We start from the raw sequence: 10,295 nt of genomic DNA, 5'->3' as shown, positions 1-10,295 counted from the left end.
CTCACTTTGTAGCCCAGGCTGGCCTTGACCTATTGCGTCTTTTGAAGCAAAATTTAATATAAAATCCAATCTTGTTTTCAAGGAAATATGGTATTGTGCTATATAACTTTAGAAAGCTCAAATATAATAGCTCTATAGATAACATTCTGCATGGTACAGAATCCCAGAATTTGTTCATAGTTTCATACATATGTCTGCTTGTGGGGACAACATATGTGGCATAGCCACCCGGCAATTTTAATTGAACTGTAGAATTTCAAAATTGAAAGAAATACAGGATTGTCCAACACTTGTGTGATAGACAGTATCCAAGTTCAGAACAGTTACACAGCACCCAGTGTTCACCAGTCAGTTAACTACCTGAATAACCTAGTTGAAAAGAGCTCACTTCTCTTTCTGTGGTTGGGAAGATCGGCTTATTAGAAAGTTTTCCCCTGTATGGATATCTTCTAACAAAATAAAGCTCGCTTACACCCTAATGCTTAAAGCCTTAATTCTGGGTGAGGATTTGCTTGGAGGCAAAGCACTTGTCTAGTGGGTGCTCTCCTCCATTCTCACTTCCATTCCTAAAATCTATAGTGTTATTGCAAACATGTACTAATAAAAATAAAAGTGCATTTAAAATAAAAATGTATTTAAAAAACTGCTGATACAGCTGAGTGCAAAGGCCCTGGGTGCAACCCCCCAGTACCAAAAAAAAGAAACTTTGTTGGGTACTAGTTGAGGGTTGACCTTAACAACTCTGATATAGAAGAAATATCTTCATCTTGCAATCAAAAGGCCCAGAGAGGTATAGAAAGTAGCCCAGAATAACATAAGTAACTGGCAACACTTGAATTAATTTTATATCCTTTGCCTCCCTGATGGTCAGTCATTTAGTGGACAACAATAGTAGAGGTGTGTATGTGTGTATGTCCATGTGTCCATGTGTGTGAAATACTGTCCAGGAATCTCCGTTGTCTTCAATCTCCTAAAGTCCCCATAGGTCAACACCATGGAGAGGAGCTGGTCATTCCGTCACCACTCCTCAGGGTCTTTCTGGGACTTGGCAAGCCCCTCCTGAATGGAGTAGACACTAATGTTTTCCTTGTATGCGAGGGAAGATCTCGGCACACAGTACTTTGGCCCTCCCGAATCACCGTCCTAATAGCCTGCCCCAAACTCCTCCATCTTCTCCAGCTTCCCCTTTGGCCTTCTTTCACACGGCTCAAGTCTTATCAGAGACAAAGCTTCCTTAAGAATGCTGCTTGGGTCTCTTTTATAAAACACTACTTTTATTTGGGCTTTATAAAGTACTAAGAGTCACAGAGCACTAAATATCTCAGGACTAATGAATGGATTAAGGGATGGAAGTGAACTTATTCGAACTTTATCAAAAAAATTCCTTAAAATTAACCATATCATCTGGTAGAATCAACAAAATGTTCTATTATGGGGCATTGACATGAAAAAGGACAACTGAATTGTTAAAAGATGAATCTGGGTTTCAATGGGAAATTTTTTTTTCCCCCCAATGGGAAATTTTTGATAAAACTAAAGTATTCTTGATACAAAACATATTCACATTTCACAAAAAATAAAGACATAAACTTCCCTCCCTTTGACTCCACAGCTTGACTCCATAGAAATAATCCTGACTCGTATTTTCTTACATATCCTCCTAGAAAATTATCTGCATGTACAAGAATATATTACATACAATATATTTATACATATGCCTGTGAAATTGGGCATATGTATAGATACATATACTTATATTTATATATATTTCTTTCTTGCATTATTTTTGAAACTATCAGTGAAGCACTTATTTTTAAAATCCTGAATCTTAAAACAAAACTCCTTACTAACAAGAAGTAAAAGGCTCACACAATAATCTCAGGTCTTCATAAGAGTCAGCAGAAGTCCAGGTATGCTGTGAAACAGAAATAATCAAATGCTTCCAAATATTTAATTTCCTATTCCAGGAATGTGAAACAGGTGTAATTAAAATAACACTTTTTTAATTAAGTGACCTCTCTTGACCAACCATCTGTGAATAATTCAGATTTCCCCCTTATTATTACTGTAAAATTAAAACGAGGTCATATAAACAGGAAGATCCTCTTTAACTATCTTTAAGCACCAGCAATATATATTTTCCACCAGTTAAAATCCTTAATGATACAAAAAGTCTGTCAAGCATAACTCCCCCAATTCATTTGCCTGAAACCATCAATATTTTATCATGCACTTGCAGTTGGCTTTAATTTAACAGTCCAGGTTACTAATCAAACAAAACACCCAAGTCATTAAAAGTTAGCGTGCCATTTAGAAAGTGCATTTCACGTTTATTAAAATATCTTTCATGCAGCCATTAGAAACCTAAAGTTTTAATTACAATCAGATATTTAGTTCTACTCCAGCTATGCATTCGGCACTCTCTTGCAACTGCCCTGATTAATCTTCCAGACCAAGTTCATCCATTACCTCCTGAAATTATTTTCCTCTCAACTTCTTCAGAATTCATCTTTGTACCCCACCCGCCACAAATAAGTAAAATGCATTTTAAAGGTGTGCAAAATAACCACCCAAAAGATAACCCATTTAAAAGATTTCATTTCAAATGTAATTTACCCTTCATAAAATACCTAAGAGGCACCATTCAGAAAAACAAATTGAAACTGCAAATTAGCTCTTTGCATCTTTATTGTCAGTTTTTATTATTTATTTTTCTTTCTAGTGGTAGGGAAAGCCCAATGAGCATTTTCTTAAAATTTTCTAACTAGGTGATTCAGCTGAGTGTTCCTTTTTGTTTAACCTTCCAATTTTTCCTACTTCTGTTCCTGCCGTGGCTTCCCTAACACTCCCTGAAGGGTATTGCCAACTTGTAAAGCCGGTTGCATGTTAGATCTGCCTCCTCAGAAGCTCAACATTCAGGGTCTCTGTCAGGTAGATACTGTGCCCTAAAATATATTTTAGATATGATTTGGAGCTGGGAGTGGGGATGGGATTGCTGTTATTTTAAAACCCATTAAGTCCTGCCTCCTTTATATTACCTTTTAAAAATGTTTAACCATTGCAAATTTTCTTTTTTTAAAAAGCTTATATCTCTCTATCCACAGCTCATCATAAGTAGCTCAAAAAAAAAAATAGATTGGCAACTTCAGCATTGTTCTAGGAAATTTCTAGATCCACTAGTTTTTAGCTTTGCTTTCTCTTTTCCACATTACTGTAGGTAACAGTGTCATCAAATTTTCTCCATGACAAGGATCATATTTTTTACTTCCAAATCCAATTTTCCCCCGTCCCCCTAAACCAGTAGTCTATGCACCTTCCAGCTCCTCGAGGCTTTCCAAATTTGGCCTATGCTCAGTCTCAAACTCAATGCCACATGTTTTAGAGTTCTACAGAACAGCACCCCACTTGTAGGTACCAAATTCTTTTCCAGTTGTCCCTTGCCACTCGCCAGCCAGCTGAATACTCATGAATCCAGGTTCATGATCCTGTAGGTCAAGAGTTCAATCAGGACTCAGTCAGGCAGTTCCCTGACTCCATGTGGTATCTACTGCTCTCAGCAGGGACACTTGCTGGTGCTGAGCTAGTGAGTAGGCTGGCTGGAGAACACCAGATGACATCTCTCATGCCTGTCACCTTGATGGGGATGGCTAAAAGGCTCGGCTGGGGCTCTCTCATGCTGAGACACAGCGTGGTGGTCTCAGGATATGTGGACTTTTTACACAATGACTCAATGTCTCCAAAGAAAACTTTCCAAGAAAAAGAAAATAGACTCCGCCAGTCTTTTGTATGGCCTGGGCTCAGAAAGTAGCACATTGTCAGTTCTGCACACTATCTTGGTCAGGCAGTCGTACAGTCCCTACTTAGAAGCAGAGGCATAGAGTTCACCTGTCAAGTGTCAAAAAGAGAAAGAGACATGTCAAAAATTTTAGCAACCATATTTAATCTCCCACCACTTCTATAAGCTAGGTATTCTTATTCTTATTTTACAAACACATACACCTCACAGTGGCTAGGGAGGATGTGTAATTTTCTCAAAGTCATACAGTTAGGGTAAAGCCAGAATCCTAACTTAATGATCCACCAGCATAAGAAATTATCTGGCTACTCCAAAAAGGTGGTGATTAAAATGATCTCACTTTCTAGAAAAACAAAGCATGTGTCCAGGTGACCCCATTTTCTCTCAGCTCAAGATATAGTCTTTCTCCTTTCATCCCTGCTGTTGGGTGGATTTCTACAAAGTTCATGAATTTTTACAAAAAACAAATGGATCACATGCTACAAAGATCTTATAAAGACAATGTCCCATTCCATTTACAAAAGTGCATCTGTCAAATTCCACCTGACAACATGGTCTCTCAGAGGAGGAAATAATGAGGGAAACTGCTCTTCTGGACCAACAAGAGAGCACTGTTAGGTGAAAATGAAGTGACAGGAACCTTGGGGACAAAGGGACTTTGTCATTCTGGAGTGATTACTGCCAGGGAAGCACAACCTGGTCTGGGAGGCGGCACGTTCTCTCTCTGTGGCGGCCGGAAGAGAACACAGCCAAGGGGCCTCGGTCTGTGGATCTATAGGGAAGGTTACACAAGGAGAGTGGGGCTTTCACAACTAAATTTCCAAAATGACTCTTGGAAATTGTTCCTGAGAAGAAGAAAAGCAAGCAAGGACAGACACGATTACCCAGAAAGTATCTTTGGAGCAAGAACCAGGGAGGTATAAGTCTGTGGGCTCCAGATTATGGTGCAATGTTAATAGATCACAGAAAAAGCAGAAAGGATGGACTTCTATTTTGCTTCCTTCTCTTCTGTCAGGAGAATGAGCGTTTGAAAAAGTAGTATGAATATTGCAGGAGCTAAAGTTGAGTTCAGAGAGATGATGGTGAGCAAAGCTCCTCACTAAGCATGTGGATTTATTGCTTCCTCAGAATCTAATAAGTTCTAATAGGTGAGGGGCCAGGGATATAGTTCAGCGGCACAAGCACCTGCCTGACAAGCACAAGGTCCTGAATTTGATTCCCAGTACCAGAAAAAAAAGAAAAAAAAAATCTAATAGGTGAGATACCAGAACTCTGTAAAGGTAAGACTCTTTTGCAATTTAGAATGCAAATATATAATATGAAAGCACACATATAAATGTGTGGGTATATGTGTATATATGTACATGTGGGTATAAGTATATTGTCTTAGTTACTTTTCTCTCGTTGCTGAGACAAAACACCCAATGCACAAAATGAAGGAAAAAAAGGTTTATTTACCATACAGCTTGTGGAGGTTTTAGTCCATACTTGGCTGGCTCCAAGGCAAAAGATAACAAAGCAACAAGAGCAAAGGGGAAAATGACAGTGCATGCAAGCCTCTTTCCCTTCCTTATATTGTAAGCAGGCTGCCCCCACCCAGGGGGCGACACTCACATAGTTAACCTTCTAAACTTCTCACATGCCACAATAAACAACATCCTAGAGCAGGAAAGGCATGTCCTTTGCACCCCAGGATATAAAACTGCTGAGTCACTTAGCTAAACCTCTAGACTCCTCAAGTTGACATAATGTATCAACCATAACATATATGTTTGCAGAGTAGAAGGGTCAAAAGTGTACACACAGGTAATGTCAGGAAGTCTGAAGCCCAAATTGGACATGAAGAAGGGAAATGAAGAGGGACTAGTAACTGGCACAGGGCTTCTTTAAGGGCAATGAAAATGTTCTGGAATTAGTGGTGATGGTTTCATAACCTTGTGAAGGCACTAAAAATCATTGAGCTGTATACTTTTTAAAAGAATAGATTTTTATGATATAAGAATTATATCTTAATTTTTTAAAGAATATGTTATCACATTTTATCTATCTCCTAGGTATCAATTTTCTTTTCCATATCTACTTATGTAAAAAACCAATGACCGAGGCACATATCCATTAGTTAAAGGACAAAACTAGCCAGGTGTGGTGGCTCACACCTGTAATCCCAGCACTCAAGAGGCTGAGGCAGGAGGATCATTGCGAGTTCAAGGCCAGCCTGAACTGCATAGCGAGACCCTGTCTCAAAAAGCAAAAAATAAAGTAAAAATTTAAAAAAGAACAAAACTAAATTATATTATGAAAGTTTCTATTCCTCTGTATGTTTCTATTCCTTTTGTATTTTGTTCCTTTGTATGTTTTGCTGTGACAGACAGAAAAACACACAAATAAAAAAGTTTTTTCCTCCCATCTTACAGAAATATTAAAGGGATGTAACCAGGCCTACCTCGCACATTTAAAAATGGCAGCGAATACTGATTTGTGTCATTTTTTAAAAGAAAAGAATGAGAAAAATAGATGAAATGAAAACTCTGTCAGTGTTACACTAAATCACCCCACCCTAAGAAAGCTGGGTGGGGTAATCAATCAGCTGAAGTCCTGAGTTCAAGGCCTTGGTGACTCCCTACCATCTGGCTCCCTGTGCAATTGCAGAGAGAGAGATGACAAGAAGCTAAAATGGAAATGACCTGGAGACCGTACTGACCACAGTTTTATAAAAAGCTACAGAGTAAAGGGGATACTGAGGCTTTACTTAACCTGAGCTTTGCCGTCCAGGGTGTAGTGCGGGAGTTGGGGGACAAGGCCCCTCCCTAGTTCACGTGCATCACAATGATGTCTGGGGCCCCTCCTGCCTTTCCAGGTGCTGCTGCCTAAGAAGACGACAAGCGTACGGCCCCTGACAGAAACCTGAAGGTCTGACATCGTGACAAACTACAACCGTTAAAATGAGAGCTCCTATTTAGTTTGAAAAGGTGCAGGGAAAAGAGAAATACGAAAATCCGTACTTTAAAAAATTATCAAAAGAATTTGATTTACTTTCAGACTCCGAAGAGAACTAAGTACATTTCATGAGGCTTATTAGGAAGGCTTTCCAAAGGGAAAAACTTTACGGTTACCAAGCATTTAAGGACTGAGTTGAATAACTTTAAATAAAGCAGGTACATGAACCAAAGTCATAATAATTAACTGGTGTTCGAGATAAATGTGAAGGATCAAAGAAGAGGGCATTTGTTTTTTAATTGAGTTTCACTGCAGCATTTTCATACATGCATTTGACGTGCTTTGATGCCGATCTTGAGCACTGGCGTCTCACCCTCCCCTCCCCTCTGCCCCAAGGAGAGTGCGTCTGAAAGTGGAAAAGGAACCTGAAAGTCAAGGACAAGAAAAAAAGAGGAGAGACAATTAAAAGAAAGGTATGTAGGGCAAATTCCCAAAGCATGTCTTAGGACTCTTGTTTCGGCAGCCGGTCTGGCAACTGTTTACCACCCCAGGGTGGGAACCCACTCCTCTAGGAAGCTTCTTTGGTAATGTCACAGCTGTCCTTAGAACCCCTCCGTCATTCCTTACAATGACAGCCTCTGCATAGTTTTCAGCTAAGGAACGGGCTTGTTCCCCTCTAGCAAGAGGAAGTTGTCCATTTCTTCAGGCCCAGGGGCTTCAAGAGACTCTGGAGGATCGCTGTTGTCTAGTATGCCCAACTACGTTCATTTCCAATCTCAGCGTGTCTCATCTTTCTTATCAGGACTTCAGCCTGAGAGACGCTCTAATTTAGATGTCTCTGAGGCTCTGCTGCTCTTACAAGCAGATCCTATGCTTTACCTTAAGCCCGCTGTCTTAGAGGCTTTCACACTATCACACCAAGCTTTATTGTGGGAATGACCTTGTCATTTTCTCTTCTTTAGTACATTAGTAGGCACAGAAAATCAACAAACTACCACTTTTTTTGAATTACTGCTCAAGCTGGGTGTGGTGACGCAAGCCTGTAATCCCAGCACTCAGGAGGCTGAGGCAGGAGGATGGTTGCGCTTTCGAGAGCAGCCTGGGCTACAAAGTGAGCTCAAGGCCAGCCTGAACTGCATAGCGAGATCGTGCCTCAAAAAGACAAAAAACAAAAACACTCCTCTTACATTGTGATAGTCCTGTTGCCATTTGGCAGGTGAATTATCCAGCTTTAGAATCCCACCCTTAGAATCTGTGGCATAGGACAAGCTGTCCTGGGGATGGTTCATGTCCCTAAATGACTTACTGAGAAAAAGCCTCCAGGAAAAATTTGTAACACAGTAGAGGAAGCAAGACAAGGAATAAGAGGAAGCCACTGGTGTAAACCTATGTAACAAACTACCCAAAACTCAGCACCTAAAATCAGCACATACACATCATCTCGTTGTTTCTACAGGCAAAGATTTCAGGTACAGCTGGGCATGATGGCACATGCCTGTAATACTAGCACTCAGGAGGCTGAGGCAGGAAGATTTTTGTGAGTTTGAAGCCAGCTTGGGCTACATAGTATGTTCAAAGCCAGCCTGGACTACATAGTGAGACCCTGTCTCAAAAAAAAAAAAAAAAGATTTCAGGTACAAGTTAAGCAAATCCTCTGCTTCCTGGTTGATCACAAGGTCATAATCAAGGTATTAGTTCAGGGTCTTCCAGCTCATCTGAGAGCTCAACCTGGGACAGATCTACCTCCACACTCACCCAGTGGTAACTGGCAGCATTTGGTTCCACATAGGTTGTTGAACAAAGACTGCCCTCGGTTCTTTGCCAGGCAGTTTGGATGTGTGATGCTTAATCTTGGTTGTCAGTTGGTTGCTTGAGAGATGCCCGGGAAATTAATACAGCTCACTTCCGGGTGTGTCTGAATTGGCCAGGAGGGTGTGGCCCTGAGAACTATGTCGGTCTCTGGCCACGTCCTTCCACCTTGACCTTTCTCCCTTGGAGTCAGCTGGCTGTGGATGGAAACTAGAAGCCAAAGCAAGCCTTTTCTCCTGTAAACTCAGTGGGGCAGGTATTTTATCCCAGTGATGAAAAACTGACTAATGCAGCATGCAAAGGAAGCAAGCAATAGAGAATCTGCTAACAGAACAGACGTCCCAATCTTCTGTACCCTGATTATGGAAGTAACATCTCACTTCCCTTGCTGTATTCTACTGGTCAAAAGCAAGCCATAGACCCAGGGATATAGCTCAGCAGCACAGTGCCTGCCTGGCAAGCACAAGGTCCTGAGTTCGATTCCCAGTACCAAAAAAAGAAAAAAAAGCAAGTCACAGTCTATTGCACACTCAAGTAGAGGATACTACCCAAGGATGTGAATACCAGGACTTTGGATTCTTCAAGGCCAATTTAGAAGCTGTCTACCACAAACTCAGTCTCAAAGTTCCACAGAGGATAGCGTCAGTGTGATCCTGCAGAGAAACTCTGGAGAGTGACTTGGTCCTCAGAACTGTCCCAAATCAGGGCAAGACTATGAGAGCTATATACTCCCATAGCCATCAGTCACCGGCTAAGGGCGGAGCCAAGGAGGCACCGGCACGTCCAGGTGTTTGTGCACGCACAGAAGGTGCGCCTGAGTAGGCTGAGGGAAATCCTCTCTACACAGAGCGGCAGGTCCTGACTATTGGAGATGAAAGCACGTTGAATCTGGTTAAATGAGAGCCAAGGGGCTCTGGGAAAAGCATAAGCACTGTGACAGTGATAGAAGGGAAAGAGCACTTTCCATGGGGTTGTCCACAGCAAAGAATTATTTAGGCACCTATTATTCTGTGCAACTGTTCTATTTATACTTTTGAAGGCTGCTGAAAAGCTGCTCATAGGGCCTCAGACAGACACTGTGACTCAGGAGGTCTAACCCTGAGGACTGGGGAGAAGAGGCATAGGAAACCTAGGAAGCCACGCCTGCTGTCTCTGTTGCTGTCTCGTCAAGAGCCTTTCTCTTGTTCTCCCTAATCTCTGCTTTGCTTCTCTAAGAATGGATTGCTTGGGCTGGGGATACAGCTCAGTGGCACAGCGTCTGCCTGGCAAGCTCAAGGTCCTGAGTTCGATTCCTGATACCAAAAAAAAAAAAGAATGCTGGAAAAATTGGCTTGCCGCTTGCCGAACACTGAAAATAGACCCAAGTCTATCCCCATTCACCAAACTCAAGTCAAAATGGATCACAGATCTCAATCTTAAAACAGAAACACTAAATCTATTGGAAGAGAAAGTAGGTAGAAATCTTGAAGACAGGGGTAGGCAGAGAGTTCATGAGCAAAAACCAAACTGCATGGGAAATACTTCAAAGAATCAACAACTGGGATCTCACTCTACTGAAAATTTTTGCACATCTAAAGAAATCACCAGCAGAGTAAAAAGAAAACCCACAAATTGGGAAAAAAATTTAGCTGGCTGTCCCCTGGACAAAGATTTTCTATCTAGAACATATAAAAAATGAAAAAACATCAGCCCCCTCAAATTCAAAGACCCAGTCCAAAAATGGGCAACTGAGATGAATACACACTTCTCAGAT

At 41.1% G+C, this 10,295-nt stretch overlaps 1 long non-coding RNA gene across 1 annotated transcript in view; it reads right to left on the bottom strand.

Annotated features, from left to right (window-relative positions):
* Window positions 1-3,119: 3,119 nt before the first annotated feature.
* Window positions 3,120-10,295, bottom strand: part of LOC106147750 — a 63,255-nt gene continuing 56,079 nt past the window's right edge. Inside the window, exon 3 of the long non-coding RNA XR_001232683.1 lies at window positions 3,120-3,885. This is a non-coding gene — a long non-coding RNA (uncharacterized LOC106147750). The remainder of the gene's footprint in view (window positions 3,886-10,295) is intronic.

This window comes from Chinchilla lanigera, unplaced genomic scaffold (genome assembly GCF_000276665.1).
Source record: "Chinchilla lanigera isolate Chin_1 unplaced genomic scaffold, ChiLan1.0 scaffold00008, whole genome shotgun sequence".
NCBI classification, from domain to species: Eukaryota; Metazoa; Chordata; class Mammalia; order Rodentia; family Chinchillidae; genus Chinchilla; species Chinchilla lanigera.
The sequence above is the reverse complement of the archived record's forward strand: the minus strand, read 5'-3'. Positions and strand labels throughout refer to the sequence as shown.